This window comes from Vipera berus, assembly GCF_964194415.1.
Source record: "Vipera berus genome assembly, chromosome: 1".
In the NCBI taxonomy this organism is placed as follows: Eukaryota; Metazoa; Chordata; class Lepidosauria; order Squamata; family Viperidae; genus Vipera; species Vipera berus.
The window spans coordinates 262,452,792-262,461,904 of record NC_138202.1 but is presented as its reverse complement, the minus strand read 5'-3'; the positions used below and the strand labels follow the sequence as shown (position 1 = coordinate 262,461,904).

The 9,113-nt window shown below is 39.4% G+C and overlaps 1 pseudogene across 1 annotated transcript; it reads right to left on the bottom strand.

Moving 5' to 3' along the window:
* Nucleotides 1–8,318: 8,318 nt before the first annotated feature.
* On the bottom strand, nt 8,319–8,802 carry LOC308668136 (eukaryotic translation initiation factor 5A-1-like; annotated as a pseudogene). Its single transcript has one exon. The product of its transcript is annotated as a eukaryotic translation initiation factor 5A-1-like (transcript).
* Between the last annotated feature and the right edge of the window lie 311 nt (nt 8,803–9,113).

Sequence of the window (9,113 nt, the reverse complement as noted above, 5' to 3'; positions counted from 1 at the left end):
CTAAGCAATTTAAGCCTGTTTCTTTAAAAAAAAGAGAAAGAGAGGGAGAGAGTGCATGGGAGGAAAGGGTTTCCTTGAAAGCTTGGCCTTTCGGATGATTAGGACATGTTCTTTTTCAGCATTTTCCATAATTGTACCAGATGTGAGCAGAGAAGAGACATCATGTTTATAACCAGGACCTATTTGCTTTCAGGTAGCAAGTGGCATTTGCATTCTGCTTTTCCATGATACAAATTATAGTCTGGTTTTGACCATGTGCCAGATGTACACAAAGCCAGCAGATGGCTTTTATTTGCAGGGCAGGTCCAACCCACCTCCTTTTCCAAACCTTCATGCTGGAAGAATAATAGACACATGTCTCCAGCAGTAAGCCTGTCATTAGAGAACATGATATTAGCACATTGCTCTATGTTTCCTCTTTTAAGCTTAATTGAATGTTGCAAAAATAGGGAATCCAGTTAACTATTAACTTAATAATATGTGGAAGCATAAAAATCACAAGCATGCATACATTTAAAAGAGCAGATATCCCCAAAACAATTTTGTATCTAAGCCTAATTTTTCATTTTGCTTCACCTTCACTTAATGAAGAAATAAAACAACAACAACTATGGATTGGTTTTCAGGCTCAGAGTTGTTTAAAACCTTTATGTTAAGCAAATCAAGGCAGTATCTTTTTATACTGGCTTTCTCTACCCATCATATCTCCCCAACAACTGTCTTTTAGAATACTATTTTATTCTGTTTTTAATCTGAAATGCTGTTTTACAATTACTGTAAAGTGCTTCAAGATTCCTCTGTGATGAGAGTTGCCATGTAAATACTTTTACTGTTTAAATTATCAATATAAATAACCAACCAGCTTGGCAAGAATTAAAGCATATACTAATTTCTTTATTAACCATAAACAATTTTTCTTTCCATGATGTCAATAGAAAAAAAATCAAAACAAATGTTTAAAAGAACCCACCCTTTTTATTCTGCTTAAGGTCAAACACTGGTTCTGAAACTGAGTTAAAGTCACTGAAGTGAAGACATGGCCCACTAGGAATAATCTAATAGTAAAAAAAAAACAGCCTTAAATTGAAACCTCTTTGACTTTCTATAGATAGAGTAGGTCTTACTTGAGGAAAATTTACAGGGCCAATTCAGCTGTATTGTCTGTTTGTGATTTATTCTATTGAGTCCTACGAAGGTCCAACAAATAATATGTAAACTTTTATCCCAATTCAAACCAGATATTTTGCATTAAAAAGACTCGCGCTGGAATCTATTTTGAATGGCAGAGCAGAGATGAACAAGGATGGGAACTAGGCATGTATTTGGCCCAAATTCTTCCCAAATATTTGTGTTTTGAGTGAAAAACAAACCACTTCCAATAGCTACTGGAGCTTGCTTTAAAAAGAACTCCAGAACAACAGTCCTTTGTGGTGGTTCCTTTGCTCCTCTTACCAAGTTACTGAGCAATACCAAGGCTTTCAAAAGGCTATTAATTTGAATAGTTCTTTGCACACCTTTGTTTGGGTCTGTTTCTTTTAACAGGAGTGAAAATACATCCATGATAGATTTCTATGAGAGCAGAGCTCTGCAAACCCACCCAAACAGAATAGGCTCTGGCATAGTTATCAGTGTTGAATACAGTCAACTGATGTCTAGATGCTAAAAATGACTATGTCACATGACCCAGTAAACCACAAATTAGTCAACCCACATTTGGCTGTATATTTTTGGTTCAAAGAAGAAGATGGGGGAAAGCATGGTTAACTTAAACCCAGGAAAGCTTATTGTGTAAATTCAGCCCTAGGGTCACATTTTTTTTCCAAGCCCCAAAGAAAGCCGTTCATTAATTGCATTCAGAAAAATATATTTTGGCAATCATTCAATTTTCAAAAATTTATTTGAGGGAATTACATAAAAGAAGAAGGCACAAGGATTTTTTTAAAAGAAAAAGTCTATCAGGGAAACATAATTTAAATGTTTAATTTAAATCAAACTTAAATAAAAAAAAACAGGAGGTTTCTTTAATTTCATAGTATTTGACTGAGAAATATCGTCTTTGTTGATTTCAACTCAGCTTTGATCTTGTCCTAAGGGACAGTTTATGAAGTAATCTGGAAGAATCTATGACTGATTTCCAGCTTCATGTCCATCTTTGGAGCATATAAAAAAACCCTCTTGCTTGAAAGTTCATTGTGCTTCTCGGACCATCTTATGTGCTCGATATTTCAAGCAAAGGGGTGAATTAGGGCTGTATATTCATCCCCCTTTTGTTTAACATCTACATCAACTCATTGGTCTAAGACTCTGATCCTAGTTTCTACCATGCAATGATGGCTAAGTTGACCTGTTCTAGGCAATGCAGCCATTGTTTCGTTCTTCACTCTGGAGTTGAGAAGAGCCCTCCAGGCTTTTACTTCCTAGTCTCCCAAAGAAAAAGTCATTCTAAATTATTTTGTCTTTTTCAAGCATTGAAGAAAACAGTAAAATAATGCTAGAAAATCAATGAACATAAAATAGAACAAAAGAAAATAGATGGGTATTATATTCCTGGAGGACATACCCACCCACCTATGACTTTGATTGTGTGTTTTTTCCAAAATAGGTTTTATATATTCCCTCTGAAGTTATACTTTTTGAGAGTATATCATGTGAATGTACAAGCATGTGTCTGCAAGGACTTGTCCCTACTGAACGCATTACAACCTATGTTCTGAAAGCTATCTTCAGCTTTCGCATGTCCTCAGTGTCACCCTTCAATTGGAAAACAGGGCTTAGTTCAGTGGAAGCATGATTTTGGATTAAGTAAGATCACTTCTTGGCTGAAATCAGCATTTTTCTCTGGGAGTTTGTTCCCACTGATGTTGTTAGATGGCTTGGAAGATTTTGGATATGAAATTACAAAATATTGGCCTATTTATAATAGATCTGCATTTATTGGATTTACAACAGCCAAAGAATTTGTCAAACGGAAAATAATGGCTATTGATTTCCAAAGAAATGATGCTAGGAGAAGGAGAACTTAAGTACATCCAGGGCAGTGCTCTTTTTGTAAAAAAAAAAAAAAGTGCCGGAACTCACACACGTCATACAATCCGCCTGGCCTATCCTACAAGGTGCCATCCAAACAAGGTGCCAGAACTCTGTTCTGGACGTTCTATGACAAAAAAAGCTCTGATCCAGTGCTTGTTTTGTCATAGAACTCACTGGAACAGAGTTCCGGCACCTTTTTTTGACAGATTTCCTAAGTTTTAAAAGTAAGTTTTGAAAATTTGATGTTTGGTCCACATGGACTTGAATCACCCTGTCAAGCATAGCAGGTCAGCGGTGAAATCGTTAAAATGGTGCATGTGGGCTGCTTGTGTGTCAAGTCTAATGCCTACGTACTTCGTCCGGCTGCTTGGCTTGTGGTTGGTCATGTGGTCGCATGCTGAGTGCTTACTGTGGACGACGACCATTATGTTTTGTTACACAACTGACGTGTGTGGGTGTGCATACAGTGATTAAAATAATAAATAAATAAATCTTTTGCCCTGGCTAAACATTTGTATAAAAGCATGCTTCTACATAATAGCTTAGGGCTTTTCCCACTGCTTTCAGCCCTATTGAATGGCAGATACCAAATACTTACCCTACAGACAGCCTTTGCCTTTTATCACGTGGAATAGTTGAAGCTGTGGATCATTGCTTACTCTGTACCTGATTTTTATGATGAATTATATCACAAATATTTCATCCAAATTCTTTATTTCTTTCCTTTCACAGATTATAGCAATGATAATGCTTTTAAAGTTACCAAATTTGGTTTCACAGCTTATATCCTTTGGAAACAGGTAGTGAAACAAGGTTAATTATTCAGCTTGACTAGAAGAAAAGAACATAATTTTGCAATTCTATTTAAATTTGTAAGTTCATACCACTCTATTTCAAAACTGTGTTCTTCTTTTACACGTTGTCAAAGGAGCAGGGCTTTTTTTCTCATGGAACGCTCAGAACGGAGTTCCGGCACCTTTTTTGGATGGAACCTTGTAGGGTAGGCAAGGCAGGTTGTATGACATAATTTAATGAAACCTTTTTATTTATGAAAACGTGCCCAGAAATGTACAGAGCTCTCTAGGTGTGGTCTCCCTAGTGCAGAATAGAGAGGAATAAGGACTTCATATAGTGTTTCTAGGGACGCGGTGGCTCAGTGGGTTAGGGCGCTGAGCTTGTCGATCAGAAGGCTGGCAGTTTGGCGGGTCGAATCCCGAGTGCCGCGTAACAGAGTGAGCACCTGTTACTCGTCCCAGCTTCTGCCAACCTAGCAGTTCGAAAGCACATAAAAATGCAAGTAGAAAAATAGGGACCACTACGGTGGGAAGGTAACAGCGTTCCGTGCGCCTTTGGCGTCTAGTCATCCCGGCCACATGACCACGGAGATGTCCTCGGACAAGCGCTGGCTCTTCGGCTTTGAAACGGAGATGAGCCCCTAGAGTCGGAAACGACTAGCACACATGTGCGGGGGAACCTTTACCTTTACCTTATAGTGTTTCTTGTATCAAAAAATTGTGTTAGGCCTTTTAGCAGCTGTTTCACTCAACTGAGCCATGTTCAGCTTGTGATCAACTGACTGTAGTTAAATCTTATAGTACTTCCAAGCTAAGCATTCCCATTTGGTATGTGTGCCTTGTATATTTTAACTTCTTCCATTGAAATACAACTTGTTCCTCTCATCCCAAAATTCCAACCTGTACAGATTAAATTGGAATTTCATTCTGCCTTCCTTGTCATTGGCAATACTCCCAATTTTGTGTCATTTTATAAGCAGCCTATCAATACCATTACCCAGATCATTAATATTTTTTTTGGATAATACCAGCCTCAAGATGGATTGCTACAGGATCCCACTGTTTACTGCTTTCCATCTTGACATACAGTTGTAAATGATAGCTGGATAGAGAGATGGGAGGCATATGCATTTAATGCGGTTCTCCTAGCCAGCCAGTTGTGGGGCTGGAGTTGTACTACTATTCAAAACATACTTTAACATACTCAACATCATCAGAATCTTGATAAAAGCTTTGATGAAATCATACTAGATTATATGCACAGCATTCCCCTTGGCTGCTAAGCAATAAAATATCCTAATAACTCATAACAAAAGTATGTTTTCACAGCGTACTTTTCCTGGTGATAGTGTGCACACTCTGTTTAGAGTGTTTAGAGTGAACAGAGGAATGCTTCATGATTTTGTCTAATGGAAGAAAACTTTTCCCAGGCAAACTACTCTTAAATACCTACCTTTTTTCTCCTTACTCAGAAATAAGCATGGGTAGGGAAGGGTGTCTTTCCATGCAATTAATAATTCTAGCATTGGTGAGGGGGGAATTAATTGATTCCCCCCCTTTGCAGATTGTATACCAATGCTAGCAATGTTTGTATCTCCCTCCCCCACCCTCCCTTCATTAGCTACTAATGAAACTAAAACTTAAATAAGCTGTACACATAATTGGAAGGTACCAATCATTAGAGAAGACTCTGATGCTTGCGAAGTCAAAGACAATTAAAAAGGGGTTGGTAGGAGACAGAAGGAGAAGATCCTTTCACTTTGAGTATACTGTAGAGAAATTCAAAGAAGCAGTTATTAATCGACAGTCTTTTTTTAAAAAAACTTATATTTAATCCTCTATTTTGATGTATAATATTAAAATCTAACTCAGTTTAACTCAGTTGAAGAGAAAATTGATAGAAACTGAACTCAATCATTGTTTATATCTTAACTAAATAACAAAAAAGGGATCCAAGGTAAACTCACTTAGTTGATATGAATGATCCATATACCTTACTTCCAAAAATTAAGCCACATCAGATTTATGGTTATAAATAACTCCAGAATAGTTATTTATTTATTTATTTGTTTGTTTGTTTGTTTGTTTGTTTGTTTGTTTATTGTGCCACCCATTTCACTATGAAGCTATTCTGGGCAGCTTACAATGCCAATTGCAATGACAATACAATATCAGGCTTGAGGGAGCATTTCATTTGATATTCATCTGGACCACTTCTCTGCAGGCCAATTTCCCTTTGCCGTGCAGAAAAGTGGAAACAGTTGGTTCTTGCTGGCCCAGTGCGGGTTCAGATCAGGGTGGAGCAAGGCAAGGCTTTCCAGGGTTCAGATGGAATCAAACTTGATCCATATGTGATGCATCCTCCCACATCTTAGAGGATTGAGCAGCTATGTATTGCCACTTCAAATTTCTAGAGAGTCACTAAGCATTTTGTGACCAGAACATCCCGGCTGTGGGTTTGTCCTGCATTCCTGCATATAGACTGATATAATATGGCTACTTCCTGCCTCCAGGGCAATTTTTCTTCCCACTCTCTGTCTACATTCTCATTATATTTTGCATCTTGGTCTCACAACACTGAGAACCCTCCTATCCCCAATTACTGTTATAATACCCAGTTCAAGCTAAGGTCAAGTTGGAGAGGAGCTCTTAGCTCATAACAAGAAAAGAAGTGGTAGGTAACAATGAGGTGGGGGAGAGGCTTGAGCAGACAGACAATGAAGAGGTATCTGTTCTTAATTGCAGCTGTGCTTTCTTCCCATGAGCTCTCCAGATGTCAGTTATAATGTCCCAGAGGTTTCCTGTCTCCCCACTTTGGACTGCATGTTGGCCATGAGGATGCCCAGAGGGTAAAGAGCAGGCATGCAGCAACACCATTAATACATTTTGACACAAAATAGATGTAGCTCCCCAGGCTGTTGTGGATCAGAATGAGGTCAAAGCCTTGATGAAAGCTCTGGCTGAAGCTTTCTCTCATAACATAGGAGTTAGAAGTAATGACAGTGTGCCTCAATCTTCTAACTTCCTGCAATCCTGGGACAGGTTCTGGACACACTCAGAAAAATCAAGGACTTGAAAGAAGCCAGAAAAGCCTTTCAATGATTCTTAGAGCAGAGCCCCAGAGGTTGACTGAAGAAGAATCCATAGAAGCTGATGTAGGTATCAAATATCAAAGTTCCTTGCATAAATTGTGGTAAGGTACCAGATTAGATCTTCATGACACTTCTGGAAAACTGCATTGGTGATGAAGAGGGCATGCAGTTGGGGAAACATGATTGTCTTATATATAGGGAAAGTTGCTGAAGGCAGTGCTCAAGTGTTCTGGGCCCAGTGCTCTTCAACATTTTCATCAATGATGTGGAAGAGGGGATAGATGGGGAACTCATCAAATTTGCAAACAACACCAAGCTGGCAGGAATAGCGAACATTCCAGAAGATAGGCTTAAGATACAGGAGGATCTGGACAGACTTGAACATTGGGCGCTATCTAACAAAATGAAATTCAATGGTGAAAAAAGTACATTTAGGCAAGAAAAAACATGCACAGATATAGTATAGGTGGTACCTGGCTCAATAGTAGCAACTGTGAGAGGGATCTTGGAGTCCTAGTGGACAATCACTTAAATATGAGCCAGCAGTGTGGTGCAGCTGCAAAAAAAGCCAACACAGTGCTAGGCTGTATTAACAGTGGGATAGAATCAAGATCACATGAAGTGTTCATACCACTTTACAATGCCTTGGTAAGGCCACACTTGGAATACTGCATCCAGTTTTGGTCACCACGATGTAAAAAAGATGTTGAGACTCTAGAAGGAGTACAGAGAAGAGCAACAAAGATGATTAGGGGACTGGAGACTAAAACATGTAAGGAACGGTTGCTGGAATTGGGTATGTGTAGTTTAACGAAGAGAAGGGTGAGGGGTGACATGATAGCAGTGTTCCAATATCTCAGGGGCTGCCACAAAGAAGAGGGAGTCAAGCTATTCTCCAAAGCACCTGAAGGCAAGACAAGGAGCAATGGATGGAGGAGAGAAGCAGCCTAGAACTAAGGAGAAATTTCCTGATAGATAGAACAATTAATCAGTGGAACAACCTGCCTCCAGAAGCTGTGAATGCTCCAACACTGGAACTTTTTAAAAAGAGACTGGACAACCATTTGTCCTCCAAGGTCTCTTCCAACTTCATCATCATCGTCATCATCATCATCATCATCATCATCATCATCATCATCATCATCATCATCTTACTCCCACAGCTCCTTTGGCTTTGATGCCATTCCTTAACTTCCTCCCTTATTGTACGTACTGTTCCCTAATTTTTTATTTTGTTTAATACAAAAGGGAGGAGTGGGAGGATTCTGTTTTTGTTTCGAATGAAGGGAAAGAGCGGGGGGGGGGAGATGTAGGTGGTTTGGAGCCAAAACTGACATTCTGTGGGTTGCGATCCTTTCTGGTTCATAACAAATTGGAGTGGCTGCCGCTGCCTGCGGTTCCTTTATTTAGCCATGGCCTTGATAGCAGCAGCAGCAGCAGCAGCTTCCTCAGAACAGAACATTGCAGACAGAACAGTGATCAGGATTTCTTCTGATCACTGTCTTGTTCTTCACTCTCATATTTCTTTTCAATCTCCTTGCCCAGGGAAACACAGTTCCTTCTGGTTATCCTCCCTGTCCTGGAGCAGAGAAGGCTAGTCATCCTGGATCCCAATAAGCTGGAAGTCATTTTTCGTGTTGGACATGTCCATGTTGTGAGTTGAGGGACAGATAACTTCATTTTTTTTCCCCAGTGAAAATGTCTATGCCAATAAGATGCACTTTGGCACAGCTATGCTTACCTATTTGGGAAATGGATGTCTCCATCATTTTGCATGGATGGTCTCTGAACACCACAAAGCTGTTCTTGCAGAGTTAAGAGCACTGCATGGGGAACCTGACAGGGGCCCCAATATTACTGATCTCAAAGTCTAGGTCATCAGCCATGGTAGATTAGATATTGTAGAAACTGCCACCCATGAACTGAACATCCATGCCACTGTCTGCTGCCATAGAGCAATGTTTCCCAACTTTAGCAACTTTTAGATGCTCAGAATTATCAGCAATGTCATGCGGCTAAGGAATTCTGGGTACTGAAGGATACACATCAAGACGTTGCCAAAGTTGCAAAGCACTGTTGTAGGCCATCTTAAAAATATTTCTATTTGCTGCTTGCTCTTGAAGATGTTTTTTCCCTCCACCTCCCTTATAGTTCCATCATATTCCATGTATATGCCTCTCATGTGAGTCTTCTAGCA